The sequence below is a fragment of the Lynx rufus genome, unplaced genomic scaffold, assembly GCF_022079265.1.
Source record: "Lynx rufus isolate CCGP_SWC_20201006 ecotype Redwood Valley unplaced genomic scaffold, mLynRuf1.p SCAF_10, whole genome shotgun sequence".
In the NCBI taxonomy this organism is placed as follows: domain Eukaryota; kingdom Metazoa; phylum Chordata; class Mammalia; order Carnivora; family Felidae; genus Lynx; species Lynx rufus.
Window position 1 is genome coordinate 24,412,276 of NW_025814824.1, and position 15,080 is coordinate 24,427,355.

At 40.9% G+C, this 15,080-nt stretch overlaps 1 protein-coding gene across 1 annotated transcript in view; it reads right to left on the reverse strand.

Annotated features, from left to right (window-relative positions):
• The window catches only part of FRMD3 (FERM domain containing 3), a 301,078-nt gene that overhangs the window by 118,495 nt on the left and 167,503 nt on the right, over positions 1-15,080 (reverse strand). The window lies entirely within an intron of this gene.

A 15,080-nucleotide genomic window follows, 5' to 3' on the forward strand; every position in this document is an offset into this window, starting at 1 on the left:
ATAAACAGGCATAAAATCAAAATTAATAAGTGAAATAAATAGGTCATTAGAAGGTCATAAATGCTATGATCAACCGAAAATAAAGAATAAAGCAGAGGGGCGCCTGGGTGGCGCAGTCGGTTAAGCGTCCGACTTCAGCCAGGTCACGATCTCGCGGTCCGTGAGTTCGAGCCCCGCGTCAGGCTCTGGGCTGATGGCTCAGAGCCTGGAGCCTGTTTCCGATTCTGTGTCTCCCTCTCTCTCTGCCCCTCCCCTGTTCATGCTCTGTCTCTCTCTGTCCCAAAAATAAATAAACGTTGAAAAAAAAATTAAAAAAAAAAAAAAGAATAAAGCAGAAAGGATTTAAGGGGTGAAAAAAGACCACCCCCACCTCTGTTCCCTTTTACCCTCCCCACTATGACTAAATCCATGCAGGTAAGTGCAATTCTCTTTACTACCGTCCAGAAAACCAAAAAAGGGAAGAAATATGATTTAAAATGTTATGTCATTAAACCAGGGGATAGGGGAAAAGTCACTCCCAAAAGTGCTGGCACTGGTTTGGAGCACTGGCACGCACCCACACCAACTGGGTAACTAACTGTAAAAGTGAAACTGGTAACCAAAGTGTTAATGGGACTCATAAGTACAACTGTAACTCTTAACCCAAATCTGCTTGTTCTCGGAATACAGCCTGCAGCCATGTTTCCATACATGGCATTCTTACCTGAGACCATGATAGCAAAATGTTAATTTATTTGTTTTGCAGAGACTCAAGGCTTTACCGTGAAACTGGCCAGAACCAGTCAAACTACTGGCCATCTCTTTGCGCGTGTGTGTGAGTCCAATGGATGCACTTTTGACACAGAAGTACCTAAAACTCAACCCTTAGATCATACTAACATGTCTGCCACTGACAACGTAGGCAGAAGATCCCGACAGGTACAGAAAACAAGTCCCCTACTTATTACCGGATTCTGAAGTTACGTAGCTCCTCTCCTCTATACCCAGGTCCTTCTTCCTTTGCCTTTAAGTATCCCTGATTCTCTTGCTTTGAGGAGGCAGATCTGCAGCTTGCCCCCTGCAAACATCTCTTTGTCTGGTTACCTCTCCAATAAACCCTTTCCTTGCTGCATATTTGATGTCTCAGTGATTGGTTTTGCTGTGTATTGGGTAAATGAACTTGGATTTGTGTACAAAAGGAGCCTTCCCACGATCAACCTGGCAGCTGGCTGGGACATGTCTAAATGTCCTGTTTATAAATGGCTGTTCCCTTGTAGAGATGAGCCTATTCCCTTCTCCAAGAGACTACAGGTCTATGCCATTCCAACTTCCACACCTTCTTATCCTTAAGCTACAGGAGTAAAAGGATAAAGGATGACTCTTATCTGTGCCAACCATTTGGTACATGATCAGAACCTGGAAACATCTGATGAAGGAGCTACCCGGGGAACAGGAACCACCAGACGTGGAGCCCACACCCTGAACTGGGACCCTATACCATGGTGTCATCATGAACAGCCACTGTGTGTCTTTACTAGACCAGGCAGCATGGTAGCCCCATGGGGGAAGACGCTGTAGCCCATTTCTACTGAGGTACTAAGGCTTTGGCATCAGTGACAGGGGCACACAGGGTGGAGGTAACCTCAAATCTCCCAAGGGATGAGTCCCCAGATTTGGAGGGGGACTTCCAATAGTGACTTCGAGCAAGCCACCTACATTCTCAGTTTCCTGCTCTGGAAGAGGGGACAGCACCAGGGGCCACATCTACCTTGCACAGGTGTTTGTACAGGCCCTTGGCAAGTGCACTTGGCACACTACCTAAATATGAACTTTTGTTTCATTGGGATGTTTAGCCTACTCCTACTGGAAGGAGAGAAGGATATGAAGAGTTGGAAATGAGAAAAAGAAATGGAGAAGCCTGAATTGAATTCAGCTGAGAAACATTTACTCAGCCACGTAAGTGCTAAAAACAAGAATACCACTGAGTAGCAGAGGAGGGGGGAAATGCCAAAATCCACTTTAAAAATGCCTGGAGCATATAACTGCACTGAGAATAACAGGGCCCCTGTCTCACAGAGGTCCGTTATCTGCCAGACGAGGGCTGGGGAGGCCAAGCGTCTCCATAAGACAGCTCAGTGGCCCCTTTGGGCATCAGCAGATCCCAGGTATTATCATTTGGGTAGCTGGTTAGCACAGAACACGGGGAGAGGAACAGCCATTTATAAGGCAGAGACAGATTTTCTCATCTCCACTTTGAGATCTTGCCCAGAAATGGGGTTGGGGTGTGCAAGGATTAGCTGAGCAGGGTCCTGGGTGAAAGTGAAAAAAACAACTTTCTATTTTTAACCAATGACTGTTCTCAAATATTTATAAGAACAATTAGGGTTTGGGGGAGGTTTTTTCGAGAGGAACATCACTTAGCGGCCTGTCATAAAAGGAGTCTTCCTCCAATCGTGGTGTAGAGCTATAGGAAAACAAAAAGCATAACTGTAGGGACATACATATAAACACATGATCTTTATCATAAACACTCAGGCTGACACCTATGAAGAATCCCCCCCCCAAACTCCTTTAAACTGCAGTTGAAGCTTAGAGCTGGTGGCTCCAGCAGATGTTAGGGCAACTCTTATAACTTGGCCTATGTCTCTCCTGGGACTCCACGGCAGGGGCAGGGGCAGGGGCAGGGGCGGGGGGCACTGATCAATCCGTCAGATTTTAAGACTTGGGAGAAACACTGCAAAGGGTTTATTGTTGCCAACAAGACCTCTAGAGCCTGCAAACAGGAGGCTCGTTTCCCAAAGGGCCCCTAGCAGGCATCAGAGACTCCTGGTCTTCTCAGCACCACCAATACCTTTTTTCACTCTTAACCAAATGAACAATGTCCCTCCCGTGTCTTTTGGGGAGGGGGGCAGGGGCTTTACAGTGAGAACCGAGGGGCACACCCCACTTCATTGTGCATACAGCATGCATAGTGACACCGATGGATTTATCGGTGCTGTCTCTTCTACGAACCACTCAGGAGCAGAAACTCTGTGCACATGCGCAAAAGGACACTTGAGCACCAAAAGGGCAGAGTATTACTCACTCATTCAACGAACTATAACTCTTGGGATGTTTTAATGAGCCAGCCGGAGAACTGCTCTCTTAACGACTGCTCTCTTCTCGCTGGAAACGATTATGATCTTGCCGCGACAACTGTTACTATCATCATCATCAAGAGTGATAATCCTTCCGTCATTCTTCCACTGAAATGACAACCAGCAGCCTCCAAGATGCTACTGGCACTGTGTTGCCTCTACTTCCAAAGCAGAGAGGGTTGGTTTGTTGTTTTTTTTTTTTTTCATTGTATTTAATTCAACCTCCTCCTGTTACAGTTCTCTTAGGTTGGAATCACACAGGCAGGCGCGCCCACACACACAAATGGATGCACTGAGAACTTCGTAGGGGATCCTGGATCACCAAGCCGCTGCTTCACAAACACTTGCTCTCGGAACTCTCTGGCTGCCTGTGCTGTTCAGGAGAAGCTCTAACAGGGACTTCGGTCCACCACTTCTAATCTCAAGTTCAGCATTGGGACAAATTGCTACGGCCAAACTGAAAACTCTCAGCTTCCATTTCCTTCTCTGTAAAATGGGGATAATAATGGAACCAACCACCCAGATTAAGGATCAGTGAACTTTTACTTTTGACTTTGCGGGATTCAAGGTCTCTGTCTCAACTACTCTGCTCAGCTGGCGTAAGGCAAAAGCAACAACAGACAAGATGTAGATCAATGGCATGGCTGTGTTCCATTATGACACTGAAATCTGAATTTCAGATCATCTTCACAGATCACAAAGTCTTGTCTTTTGCTTCCCCCTCCCCAACCATTTAAAACTATGAAACCTACTTTTAGCCAATAGGCCATAAAAAACAGATGGTAGGCTGCTTTTGGCCTCAGGGCCATAGTTCGTTGATCCCTGATATAGAGCCCATGATGAGGATTATATGAATTAATGACATAAAGCTCTCAGCAGACTGTCTGAGACCTAAGTACTCAACCCATAGGATTTGTTACTATTCTAGAGGACAAAAAAGAAACTGATGTAGATGAGGGAAAGCCCTTCAACTTGACCTAGACCTACATAAGCATACCTCAGAGCTACCGTGGGTTTGGTTCTAGACCACCACAATAAAGCAAATATCTCAATAAAGTCAGTCAAATGAATTTTTTGGTTTCCCCACTTTGCTCCCAGAGAGCAGGGTGCAATGACCTGAGAATTTTAGCAAAACAAAAACAAAAACAAAAAGTTAGCAAAAGTACATGAAACTGAAGGCAGGAGACCCAGGTGTCTGCTCGCTGCAGATGTTGTATAACTACACCCTGAGGAATCATGTCGGTAGGTGTGAATCAACTAGTAATGATGATAATTATAAAAGCCAAGTTCAATGACTTATGTAACTGCATACTAAGATTTTATACTATAAAATTGCATCCAAAAATGAGGCATTATAAAGGATTTCCAACCAAATGGAAAGAGACCTGAATAAAACCACCTACTTGACCCATGTTTGCATTGCCTCCAGTACTCCCATTCCAAGCATGGAATCTCCTGGTCCATCGGGGTTATCATTCACACATTTAGACCACCCACACATGTACAGGTTTGAATCGTGTGGCCCAGGAAACAACATGGGTGCTCCTGAAGGTAGAAAGAAGCCCCTGGAAGGTATCTCCCAGTGATACAAGGGTGATGCTCTTTTCCTTCTTGCTCTCTCCAATACCCCATCCCCTCCCTCCTTCCAAAGAGGAGGGGTATTGGGTCCTCCCTGAAGCCCAAGAACTGACCATTGTACTCAGTAAAAATGACATCAATGTCACCAACCATACCATAAGGACAAGGCTAAAAATTATCTGTGACTTATCGCATGTGCATATCATTTAGAATTGCACACCATAATTTAAGGGTTTTTTTTTTTTTGTCATTACTCTCGTTACCATTATTTCTTTCCACATTGGAAATAACACAAGAGTGCAACATGAAGACCACTTATAGGCCCAGACTGCAAGGACTTTCTGATACAAGGACCAAATGTGGGAATTTTCAGTGAAACAGTTGTACCTGGAAGAAAAAGAGATACCATGCCAAACCTACTGAGCTATCACTAGAATAACAGAAGCTGGCTTCCAAAGCTGGAAAGAAGCAATGGAATGAAGAAAGCTGGAAAGAATGAAAACAGCCACAACTAAACCACAACAGCTGGATACCTACAGTTACTTGATTTATGCAATGGGTTTTCATCAGGTGTGTGTTTTGATTTGTTTTTAAAGAACACGACAGTTGATCTTCTTTTACCTGGTCCCTAAAAGGAACATTTTTGATTCTAGTCCACAAGCATTTATTAGGTACTGATTACATGCATAGCCCTAGCTTAAGCCATGGACCAGGTGAAGAAATCTTCCAAATTAAATACAGGGGATATGATTACATATGATATGATTAAATACAGGGGATAATGAGGCCAATGGGACAGACCGCCCCAAGAGGTCAGAGATGGGGTTACTGTCACTATGGGTGTCTGGAGAAGTAAAATGTATGAAACTTTACTATCAGAAGCATATGATTGAGGTCTGCAAGAAAGAACACATACAACAAGTGGGGAAATGAGCCACAAAGCAAAAGCATGAAGGTAACTGAAAGAATAAACAGAAATATTAAAGGATGTGGGAGATCTGAGTGGAGGTCACTCAGTGCAGTGGGCTGGGTGGTGTTCCCTGGGAAATTCCTGCCCACCGAGAACATCAAAATGTAACCCTATTTGGAAATAGGGCCTTCGCAGATGTAATTAACATGAAGTCCTACTGGGTTAGAGTGATCCCTAAAGCCAATGACTGTTATCTTTGTAAGAGAAAGGAAACAGACTTGGACACAGACACAGAGAAACACAGGGAGAAAGTGATATGAAGATGGCGATAGGAATTGGAATGATACAGTTACAAGCCAGGGAAGGAACACCAAGGCCAGCCAGCAACCACCAAGAGCAAGAAGAGGCAAGGAAGAATTCTCTCCTAGAGCCTTCAGAGGGAGCATGGCCCTGCTGATACCTTGAGTTCAGACTTCCAGTCTCCACAACTGTGAGAGAATGAATTTCTATTTTTCTAAGCCATCCAGTGGGGATAGTTTTGTTATGGCAGCCCTCGAGGAAACCAACGTACTCAGCAAACAGAGTCACTGGAAGAACAAAACCGGTGGCAGGCGGGCATCCAAACTGGCCTCATGGATCGGTATGGGACCTATGGTTTTTCTCCTTCTGTTCCTCACCCCAGAGCAAAAATCTAGGCTCCTTGTACTCTCTCTGTATGCTGCAGAAGAAGATACGTTCCCCTTTGAGGAAATTATTCAGCAGCAAGGGGACTATTCAGTAGATTAGCCTCAAGGGGTGCTGGAAAGCTAAAGAATGCCACATAAATACAAACTTTCACAAACAGCGCCATCAGAGAGAGAAATTACATGCCCTCTCAGGCTTCCAGGCAGAGCCGTCATAACTTCAGGGAAGGAACGCTCCAGACACCAGCCAGCAAACTTGACTCGACATTGCTCTATGGCCGAGTTACACCATGTATTATGCAGAAGCTGGCGGTAATCCCCATCCTGATTTGCATGCAGAAGCCATTTTCAAGCACCCCTGTTCCTTCAGGGTGCTTGGCAGCAGCACAGTGTCTGATAAATAGAGCAAGAAGGTGATCTTAACTATCCAGCGGGGCTAATCAGGTACCAGCCAGGATTAAGCGGAGAACCTCCCTGGAGGTGAGCCTTCTTTCATCTACGTATGTTTTTGCTATAGCAGATTCTTTTTTTTTTTTTTATGCTTATTTATTTTTTGGGGGGGGGGAAGAGCATGAGTGGGGGAGGGGCAGAGAGAGAGGAAGACACAGAATCTGAAGCAGGCTCCAGGCTCAGAGCTGTAGGCACAGAGCCCGACGCGGACCCATGAACCGCAAGATCATGACCTGAGCCTAAATCGGATGCTTCACCGACTGAGCCACCTGGGCGCCCTTCTATAGTACATTCTTAATGCATAATGAACTTTGATTCCTCCCTTCCTCACTCCCCACTTCTTGCCCCCCTAACTTTCCCTCTCCCTCTCTTTCTCAATTTATCCATAAAACAGTCTCTCCTTCTGTTTGTTTTCTCTTTATTACCAAGAGATCTAGGAAAATATTCTCATTGTAAAAGATATGAGAAGGGGTACCTGGGTGGCTCATTAAGCATCCGACTCTTGATTTCAGCTCAGGTTATGGTCCCATGGTTCATAGGTTTGAGCCCTGCATCAGGCTCTGTGCTGAGCATGGAGCCTGCTTGGGATTCTCTCTCTCTCTCTCTCTCTCACACACACACACACACACACACACACACACACACAAAATAAACTTTAAAAAAAGGACCTGAGTAAAACATATAAATACTTAAAAATATGCAGTTATTTTGAGAGAGAGAGAGACAGAGAGAGAGAGAGATAATGAGAATGCAAGCAGGAGAGGGGCAGGGGGAGAGAGAAGAGAGAGAAGACAGACAGAGAGACAGAGAGACAGAGAGAGAGAGAGAGAGAGAGAGAATCCCAAACAGGCTCCATGCACAGAGCCAGATGCAGGGCTCAATCCCACCAACCACAAGATCACAGCCTGAATCAAAATCAAGAGTCAGATGCTTAACCAACTGAGCCACCCAAGTACCCCCAAAATATAACTATATATAATAGAATGTATTTCGTCACCTCCCTCTACCTACTCTCTTCCCCTGAGGTAACCAGTTAGTACAGACGTTTGCAGAATTTCTCTGCACTTACATAGTCATCTAAAATAATCTGTTTAGGGATACCTGGGTGGCTTGGTCGGTTAAGCGTCCGACTTCAGCTCGGGTCATGATCTCATGATTTGTGAGTTCGCGCCCCACATCGGGCTCTGTGCTGACAGCTTGGAGCCTGGAGCCTGCTTCAAATTCTGTGTCTGCCTCTCTCTGACCCTCCCTCGTTCATGCTCTGTCTCTGTCTCAAAAATAAGTAAACATTGAAAAAAAATTTTTTAATAAAATAATCTGTTTATTTTCATATATAGGGATCATTCTCTAGGTGGTATCTTTACCTGCTTTCTTAACTCCAAGATCTATCTAATAAATTTTTCAGTGTCAATACTACAGGCTAACGACTGTCTGTATTCCACAATTTATTCAGCCTTGCCAAAATTACAGGCTTTTTATTTCTTCCAATTCTCAGTGCTATAAGCAACACTACAACAGATATCCTTGCATCAATATATACCTGTGCTTGGATAAACTTTGCTTTCAATAGATTCATGGAGATGAGCTCATTGGAGCAAAAGACATAGGCATTTTTTTTTTAAACACATCTACACTTTTACTTCTGATTTACACTAAATATCCTAGGTACTTTCTTTGAATTCACCACTTAGTCTCATAAATTTTGATGTTGAATATTGTTAATCATTCTAAACTAACCTATGAAGCATATCATTGCACAGTGCAAAATTAAAATTCAAGGATCTCCTATATAAAGCAGTTTATTCTACACAGAGAGAAAGTTAACTCATCAGATGAGTCCAAATGAGCGATGGCTGATACCTTTAGAGAGAATTTTAATTCAACAACAAAAATGTAATCAAATCAGCTAAAACATAATTTTCATATTACCTTCCAGCTGCTTTTTTGAGCGCTTTGACAAAAATGAAAGAACTAAAAGGAATCCAATGGTTAAATTACCACCATTTTGTTATAGTTCTTCACTTATTATGCCCAGGACGGATCGTTTGTCATTAGCATGTGAGGGACGCAGACATCTTTAATCTAGAAAGATATGTCCAAATTTCCCTCCCAAATGGCTTTTCTAGTTTATACGCCCCCACCAGAAGTGTTACCCTCATCCTCATCAATTGGATATTATCAGTATTAACCATTTTCCCAGTGTAACAAAAAATACCTTAATTTACATTTTCCTTGTTACTAATGATATTGAGCACCTGTTTATGAGTTTCCTGGCCATTTATTTTTATTCCTTCTACGGGTCTTTACACATTTTTTATTGAGTTGTTTATCTTTGGGTTTATACCATCACACTTTATAGATTCTGCATATTTACGACTCGTTAGGTAGTTGGCAAATGCTCTTCCATTATTTATTTTGCTTGTGTTTTCATTTATTTATAATTTGTTTTATACTCATTCACTCGACAAATATTTACTGAAAATCTACTGCTCATTTGCAGTAGCAAAGCAAATATTCTGGTACATGAGTTTAATTTTTCCACAAATTTGTCAGCATTTTGCTTCATTATTTCTGTTTTTTATATTTTCCTTAGGAAGCCCTATTCCATAATTATAAGAAATAGTCCTGAATTTTTACCTAAAACTTGTACAGATGATTAAATATATTGGGCTTTTGAATTTATCAGGAATTAATCCCATGGTGTGAGGTAGGTCTTTAGCTTCTTTTCTTTTTCCAAGTGGAAAGGCAATCCATAAAATCATGCCTTGAAATCCATCTTTCTGATAGGAAATACAATCTTTATCATAACCCATATTCTCACAAATAATGGGTCAGTTTGAAGGGTTTTTTTCTTTTTCTGTTTGGTTTCTTTTCCTATTCCTGTGTCTATCTTAACGTGTCTTATCACGAGGACTCAATAATTATAGCTCATATGCCTTGATTTGCTACCTAATAAAACAAGGACCCTATCATTGTTCTTTTTCACATATTTATCAGCTATTCCGAAGCATTTTCTTTTGTAAATGAGCCTTTTTCACATTTTTTTAAATGTTTATTTTGAGAGAGAGAGAGACAGACAGACAGACCGATAGGCCATGAACAGGGAATGGCAGAGAGAGAGGGAGCCACAGAATCCGAAGAAGCAGGCTTCAGGCTCTGAGCTGTCAGCACAGAGCCTGACATAGGGCTCAAACTCGCAGACCATGAGATCATGACCTGAGCTGAAGTTAACGCTTAACCGACTGAGCCACCCAGACGCCCCTGTAAATGAGCTTTAGAATCAGTTTGTTAAATGCCATAAGGGATCTCATTGATATTTTGATTTAAAAATTATTTGAAGGTATGCATTAATTTGCAAAAAAATTGACCTTCGCAATATCAAATGGAAGCTAAGAAGTCTCCATTTACTGAACTCTTTTTATCTACTCCACAGTAAAATTTCAAAATTTATATAGATTTTGCACATTTCCTGTTATATTTATTTGTGAGTAATTTATGTTTTTATTTGTTATTGCTATTGTAAGCAATAGCCCTTTTTCCCATTACATTTCAGAAATAGTTGCTGCTTATGAATAAGTATTGTTTCAGGATATTAATCTTGTATCCAAGGACAAAAACCAGTATTAATTGTGGGTAGGGGGTGAGGAAGGAAGACAAGTAGAGAGCCTGGAGAGACCTAGAGGACAAAACCACATTTAAGATGCTATATGGAGCTATGCAAAGGCATCCAGCACCCCTGAACACCCTAGCTTGGCTGAACAGAGTGAGGCATGGGAGCAAGACAAAGAAATCCTGGAGTAGTTTGGGGAAGTGTTGTGTTACGACTTGAAGGACACTGAAGGACACTGTGAGTGTCAGTGAAGGACACTGAAGAAATGGCCCCATGCTGTGTTTAAGCAGAGGAGGACCTTACATGGTGTACATAAGTTTTCCTGAGGCTGAAGCATGGCACAGAAGAGGCTGAGCAGTGTCTGCCTGTCCCAGTGGTAAATACAGAAGTGCTAAGAGCCAGTGAGTGAAAGGTACCTGGAGAGGGCACCACCAGAGTGACATTCTGTAGACATGCAGGGCAAGACCATGGCCAGGAGCACAGGTCTTAGCAGCATATGCCAGCACACACTGAAAGGCCAAATGGGACCAGTCACATTCCGAGAGGATGCAGTGGGGAAAGAGGGCAGCAAACAAAGGCCAAGTCACAGAAGACAGGCCACAGGAAGATTCAGAGGACTGGGCACAAGAGAGAGGTCACCCTCACCGCCATGATGATACATAAGCTTCCCCTGCCTCATGATGCCATTCTGGGAATGGAGAAAGAGGAAAAGCTCTTGGTATGGGAAAAATACCCCAATACGGAAGTATGCACTTTCAAGTGACTATGTTTAAATAATGAATTCACTGAGTAATTTCCTGAAAGAGATCAAATTCTAAACTGGCAGATCTTAAATTACCCTGAAGTGGCAAGACTGAACTTTTTTGTCCCCAAAGGAAAAGAGGCTCACAGCAAATTGAATTCAGTCATGGGGAAATAATGTCACATTTGTGCATATCTGAGTCATAATGTATAACTTTTTAAAACCTCTTCATGCTAATACAGTTTTTGTGGTTAAATAGATCCTACAAGACATGAAAATTCTGTTCTCTTGATGTGTGCTACTACATGTGAACACACTAAACTACATTCTACAGTTATGGGAACAAGGCCAAAATCTGTAGGGTATAGGTGAGAACATTCACTATTCCTACATGGGAAAGAAGGACTCTGAAAACCAAACATCCAAAATATCCCATTTCATTTAACACTTAATCTGCAGACAACCCACTATCTGAATACACTGGAAAGAAAAAGATCAAAGCACAGTCCACATTTGAACTTATGGACATGCAATGATGGAATAGGGAAATGAAGAAGATATTCCCCTTAATACTGCCCAAATTATGTAGCCTACCTTCATTTTGACCTAGTCAACAAGGAACGATAAAAAGTTTGATCTGAAGGTTCCAGTTCCAGGAAGTACTGATTCATTGCACCCTACCCTGTCTCTCCCACTGAATGCAGCTATAAAACCTGGACAGAATGTGTACAGCAGCTACCTAAGGACACTGGAAAGTAAATAATAGTAGGTAGAGTGGAAAAGACAACAAGAATTCAAAGGACCACTGAACTGGTGTTGGATTCTCCACAGTCTTTTCCTATGGTATCCCCTGGAGAGATCTCTGAGATACTGGAAGGGCACCACCATGGATGGTGAAAGCTCCAAGAGAAGCTCCTAGTTAAGGCAAAGGGGGCTCTGGCAGCAACAGAGCAATAGCAAATGGGTTGGAGATTTTCTTGTCCGGAAGTTTTTTAACCTACTTTCTTTGATAATTAGAAAAATTCTCAAGTTATGTATTTCATATTGGGTGAGTTTTGGTAATTCCTGGTATTTGAGGAATGAGCCCATTTCATCTAAGCTGCCAAACTTAAATGCCCAGAGTTGTTCTGTGGGGTCTGTAGTGATAGCCTCTCTTTCATTCCTGGTATTGGTAACTTGTGTCTTCTATTTTTTTTTTTTTCTTTATCAGTCTTGCTAGAGGTTCATCACTTTCTTGACATTTACAAAGACCAATTTTTTAAATTAATTTTGTTTCATGTATCCACAAACAAAGCAACTTGGCTGATTCTCTGAGTAATTAATGCTGATTCAAGAAGCCAGTCTCAAAGGATTGCATGCTTTAGGATTCCATTTATATGACATTCTCAAAGGACACAAACTATACTGACAGAACAAATCAGGGGTTGCTAGTGGCTAGGGGAGGAGGTGTGTGACTACAAAAGGAGAGCACAAGGGAGGTTTTGAGGGTGATGGATATAGTCTCTACCCTGACTGTACTGGAGATTATACAAACCTGTATGTTAAAATTTATAGAACTATACACCAAAATTAGGTCAATTTTACCTTATGTTCATTTAAAAAGTAAAATTTAAGTTCAGAGGAGAAAAAAGACTTTGGTTTAAGAAGTTTTTCCACTTTAAAATGTATACCAAACTAAGGAGCTGTCCAACTAACTATTCTCTCAATTAAATATTTCTCTTCCTTAATATTTGGAGTCAACATAAAAATAAGTTTGATTCTGCTTATTTTCAACAAGATTTGGGGGAAACAAGCACTGTCATGTAACATTGTTGGGAATAACTTACTATAAGGTCTTTAAATGGATATTTATCACTAAGGAAATGAAAAATATGTATAACTTTTAATCCAACAATTTCATTTCTAAAAGGAATTTCTAATACAGATGTACTTGCATAAGATTCAAGAAAGTACATACAAGAATGTTTATTGTAGCATAATGTATAATAGCAAAATATTAGAAAATATTTTGATGCCTATTAATTATACATGCATGTACTTATCAGCCATTTTTAAAATGAAGCCAGTCATCAATCACCGATACTAAAAAAAAAAAAAAACAAAAAACAAAAAAAAAACAAAAAAAAAAAAACAAAAAAAACCCTCTAAAATTACTAAAAAATAACAACGTGAAGAAAAATGTTTACAGATTGATCTCATTTTTTGTTTATAAAAGGTCTCACATACATTGGGGAAGTTTATATATACATAAGAAATCCCAGAAGGATATACAAAATATTGTTAACAGTTATTTCTTCAGAGTGGGCTTGGAGATACAAGGGGGAAGAGAAAGGAAATAGTTTGAGTTTTCATTTTAAATTATTTTGAACTAAGAAAAAGCATGGACATTTAAAACCTATTTTAATACATGAGGTGTGAATATCTATGTGAGGTAATGGATATTAACTAATCTTACCATGGTAATCATTTTGCAACATATACATATATCAAATCATTATGTTACACATCTTAAACTTATACAATGTTACATGTCAATTATATCTCATTAAAATTGAAAACCTTTAAATAAAAAGTAAAATAAAAATAAAGTTTTAAAAAATACTAGTAAGAAATAATAATGCCTTTGTAGAGAGTTTGTTAATCAGGGCAGCTGACCTCAGCCAACCCTGGGAAACACCATTCCTAGGAACACCCATAGGTAAAGGTATCTCAATAGGGTCAGGGAAAAGAACCTGAAAGTCTACCATCAAACCGTTCCTCCAAGAAATTTTGTCCTCAATGGCTTCTCAAAAGCAGTCAAAGTATAAAAGGATACCCAAGAAGGAAGTTGCCTGGAGTTCCGCAACCAGATAGATCCTTTTGGATGAGTTCCAGGAGTTGAACCCAGTTTCTCTGGGTTAACAATATACAAGCCCTATTTTAAATTTTTTTCTAATTTGAAGTTAATGTTTCCAGGATATACATATAAGAATAAAGAAATTCTTGATACTAAAAGACACCATCATCAACAACAACAAAACTAGATTTGTGATCTTGGGAAAATTACATAATTTCTTGTTCAGTAATGTCCTCAAAAATACAACAGCAGACTGGGTGATGGACAAGACCTTTACCACTTCCTAGAGCTAGTGAGTCACCCCATCTGGTTTGGAAATTGAATTTTACACAGCTTTTATCCAGATTCAGATTTCATTTGTCATTAGATTGACATTACCCAGTAGTCAAATGTCAATCTTTAAAACATTTTTACCAAACATTATACATTTCCAGTGGGTTGTTCAGGTTTACTTAGCATGGGAACAAAGCTCTTAAGCAGCAAATTCTTTACAAATTACAAGGTTTTTTTTTTCTTCTAAGTACTGAAATATATCCGACTTTAAAGATATTTATATTTTTAAACTGTGTGTAGCCTAAGGAAAATATTGCATGACATTGAAGAACCAAAGTCAAAGAATCATTAAACATGAAAATAAGTTTACTGAAAAATTGTCTAAACCCTTTTACATACATAAACAGAAATATCGAAACTTAGTAGCCAAAGGATAAAAGCTAGGCATCAGCAATTTTTTTGGACATGCTATTCACTCTTATTATCCTGCATATCATTCTATATGGAGCCTCCTGATACCTGTCCTGCTATTTCTTCTTGGATGTCTGACCCAATTCTATTCCAGCTACACCCCAACGCACTGACCTCTCCGGACTTCACATGTCCACTCCTGCCCTTGTTTTCACCTCATACATCTTTCCTGCCAGCTCCCTGCAACAGCCATGGCTCCCAGCAGCCATGGGCATTAGCCTGCCACAGAACAACTTAGTTGTCCTTCCTGCATTGATCCAGAGTTTGTTTGCTCCTGAGACATAGGGGAGGGAAGGAAGAAGAATGGGAAGGGATAAAAAGAAGGAGGGATGGGGGGGAAGGGAACAAGAGAGGGAGGATGGGGGGGAGGTGGGGAAAGAGGGTTAAGCAATAAATGTATTAGTGGCTAGT